Source organism: Onthophagus taurus, chromosome 2 (assembly GCF_036711975.1).
Source record: "Onthophagus taurus isolate NC chromosome 2, IU_Otau_3.0, whole genome shotgun sequence".
NCBI classification, from domain to species: domain Eukaryota; kingdom Metazoa; phylum Arthropoda; class Insecta; order Coleoptera; family Scarabaeidae; genus Onthophagus; species Onthophagus taurus.
Window position 1 is genome coordinate 9,609,914 of NC_091967.1, and position 4,025 is coordinate 9,613,938.

Sequence of the window (4,025 nt, forward strand, 5' to 3'; positions counted from 1 at the left end):
CTACCTGAAAAATTGCAAAGTATTAGAAAATTTTCGTTGTTAATATAATATTTACGAAATAAATTTCTTTAAAAGAAAGGACATCAATATGTAATTTCCTGCATTTCTAGATTTAGTAACAAAATGTTGTATGTCAACGGTTTCCTAATTTCCAATTAACCTTTATTTTGTACTAAACCTTTTCTATAGTGAAACTTTATAACATTTTCAAGTGATAAACACAGCTACTGTTGATTTAAGTTTATTATATATGATTTAATAAATGCTAGGTTAAACATACAATTAACCTTTTCTAAGAAACGTATATTATATATTAACTACGCTACTTTTAATACGATTCCTCATTGTTAGAAAAATCATCACTTTATTCTATTAAAATTTTTGTCATGATTGAAAATCATGTTTCTGTTTTGAGTAAAAGAAGTGGTAAAAATAACGGAAGTTTAAAGTTAAAAAAGCTCACATAAGATGTTCCGCAATCTTCCGATCTTTAAACTTTTTATAAAACTAAGAAGTTTAATTTTGTTAAGATTTTACTCGACATTCTTTCCCTATCGATAATAATCAAATTGCCACCCAATGTGTTGTTCGATTCAAATGCCAAAGATAACTTATACGAACGTACACCTCTACATCAGATCTAAAGATTTAGATTATTTCGATAAAGAAGCCGAAAAACTGGCATCAAAATGGCAGGAAACAAAATTGGCAGGAAACTTGTAGTAAGATCATAAATATTTCTGCCAATGCATAGGAACTCCATTAAACTGATCATCAATATTGATCTCTGACCCGATCCAATTGATCATTTTGATGATGAATTCTTTTTGGTTCCTCATCTATGCCATAAACATTCTCTGGCAGAGCAGAACTGTTATATATGCGTACAGGAGTTTAAATATTAAGTCGAGCATAAGTGGTTCAAAAATATGAGTTTCCATGTTACTTGTTTCACTATCTCGTTCGATAATTGGTGAGAAAAAGACGACCAAATCCCTAAGGTTTTATCATTTGTGAAATGATGTTGTCACATAATTCTAAAGGCCAACCTCGTGTGTTTCTGATTAAAATATCATAATTGACCAAAAGATATCAAATCATAAAATTTTTTCCAAAACTTGACTTAGGGTGGTTTCCATTAAACCTCGATTAACAAGGTCTAATTAATGCATTACGGTTGTAGTACGAGGAAATCAAATCACACATAGAATTAGGGGAACTGAGACAGCAGAATCTGTAAAGTATATGCAAATGATCTCCATCCTGCCGTTAAAGTCTAAATGAAGGGTAAAAGGTTGAAAAACTTTTAAACTGCTTCACCATAAACCATTTTAATTCCGACTTCCTACACGACGTATGTCAAAACTCTTTTTATAATGTCTTTTATCCGTTTGTTATATTACACACAAATTACCACAAAAATTTGAACATTCTTTTTATGCAAGATAGAAAAACTTGAAAAAAGCTTTTTCTCCAATTTATTGTTGAATTCGAGGTTTCAACAGCAGTCATGGCCGAGCGGTTAAGGCGTCTGACTAGAAATCAGATTCCCTCTGGGAGCGTAGGTTCGAATCCTACTGACTGCGGAACAACCACCGTTTTTTTTGCTAATTCACAAAGACTTATTAACAAAATAAATCCACTTAGGAAACAGATAAAGCACTTATTAAATTGCACATTGTAATCAGAAAACATGACCAATTGCATTAATCATATTGACATCTATTCCGACAATAATTTTAATTGATATTTTGCAACATTTGGTGAAAGCAATTGTGAAAATGTCTAAATTCTTTTTTTATTTTCAACGTCGTGTGTTAGAGTTGAAGAGAAAAATGTTGATTATTGAACATATTAAAATAATAACTTTATAAAAAACAAAACGACAATCGTCGAATTAAAGAAGAAACATGGTTAATTTAATGTTACTATTCGAAAAGATGATGTCAGAAGCTGGTATTGGAGGCCGAACCGTTGAGGTCAAGGCCGTTTAATTTTGCACCTGCCCAGATCAAAACGGGAGATACGCGCATGTACGAATCAATCACGGGCATTAAAAGCATGGTAATTGATGTACGCGCAGCTTCCTGCTGCGCGAAGATCTCGACGTTGCGCACTTGAGTAAGAGATGGTATTTTGCAGATAGAAAACGTATTAAACGACGACGGTCAATTAGAGTTGTGTGTGATGAGACTCTTTTACGTATAAGTTGAACGACATCGCGGGGTTACGAACTCGACAAAGAGATTTTACTAGCTTTGCCCACATGTGCGTTCTCCATAGGTCGATCGTACGAGAAAATACCGTCAAAGGGCGACCGTAACGGCGGTCGTCAGCAGAGTGGCAGCTCTGTTTTCAGTAATAAAACGCCCGTTAAGCATGTGTCCTACAGGAGGGGTTGACAACGTAGCGTTGTCGTGGGAGCCGGCTTCGCACAAAGACATAAATTACTAGTAATGACGGTATGGTAGAGGGCGATCTTTAAAATCTTAATTACCTCGGAAACAACCGGAGCCGATTATCCATTAGGACCGAATTGGGATCAAAGGCGGCTACCACATGTGGGTACAAACTCATAGGGGTCAAATTTCTATATTTGTATGAGTAAATTCATAGAATTATACAACTAAGCAAAGATATGAACAACAAAACAAATTGAAATCAGTAGTACTATTTTATAAATGTATATCTTGTGGTTTAAGTTGAAGGAGAACTGGGAGGAGAGTCATTCATCAGCTACCGCAGTGTTCCACAACCGACTGATAATTGTCTTCGGGTCATAAGGATCGCGGGTCGACTATTATCCCAGTTAATGGAACAATGGTCCAGCGGGAACGGGTCGCGTAAATCAAACGCGGCCGCCATTAATTATTAAGCCGGCCTTAAATCACGCGCGCTTCCGACCGTCTGTCCGTGGATACGCGACGCACAAAAGTATTGCAAACCACTGAATTATTGCCTAATGCGCCCGCCGTTCCGAAGATAATGGAACGTGTAATTTATTTGATAAAAATCTTTCATACCTAACTGTAAGCTTAAATTTACAATCGCGGCGGACTTGGCGGTCGACAATAGCCCGCCGCAGCGCCATCTAACGGCGGTAAGCTCTCATCCTCCAACGCGATGATCGCAGATTAGTTACCATTAATATTTTTTACAAAATACCATAGATACTAGATTTTAAACACCCACAAATTTTCAACGTTTTATCCACCATGTCTTTAACTATAAATAGATATACATATATACTGGGTATTTCATATAACTCGCAACCATAGTTACGAAACTACTATGCACTTACACTGAATGTTTCTTATTCTAGGTCTGGTGTTGGTTCTACTTTTCGTTCAATAAAAATATACACGAATGATTCTAGTTCTAGGTCTTGTGTTAGTTCTAGTGATAGTGCTAGTATAAAACTAAGACTACCACAAGACCAAGAACTAGAAGAATTCGATTATAGTCACACGTCTCTTAAGACAGCTGAACCCGAATGATTCTAGTTCTCGATCTTGTATTAGTTCTAGTGATAGTGCTAGTGTAAAACTAGAACTAACACAAGACCAAGAACTAGAAACATTTGGGTTTAGCCGCACGTCTCTCAAGACGGCTAAACCTGAATGATTCCAGTTCAAGGTCTTGTGTTAGTTCTAGTGATAGTGTTAGTGTAAAACTAGAACTAACGATAGACCTAGAACTAGAAACATTCGGGTTTAGCTGCAAGTCTCTCAAGACGGCAAAACCCGAACGATTCTAGTTCTGGGTCTTGTGTTAGTTCTAGTTATATTGCTAGTGTAAAACTAGAACACGAGACCAAGAACTAGAAACATTCGGGTTTAGCCGTACGTCTGTCAAGACGGCTAAACCCGAATGATTCTAGTTCTAGGTCTTGTGTTAGTTCTAGTGATAGTGCTAGTGTAAAACTAGAACTAACACAAGACCAAGAACTAGAAACATTTGGGTTTAGCCGCAAGTCTCTCAAGACGGCTAAACCTGAATGATTCCAGTTCAAGGTCTTGTGTTAG

General features: G+C 36.4%; 1 non-coding gene across 1 annotated transcript; it reads left to right on the forward strand.

Moving 5' to 3' along the window:
* The first annotated feature begins 1,504 nt into the window (after positions 1–1,504).
* On the forward strand, positions 1,505–1,586 carry TRNAS-AGA (transfer RNA serine (anticodon AGA)). Its single transcript has one exon. It is a non-coding gene; the product is annotated as a tRNA-Ser (tRNA).
* Positions 1,587–4,025: the final 2,439 nt, after the last annotated feature.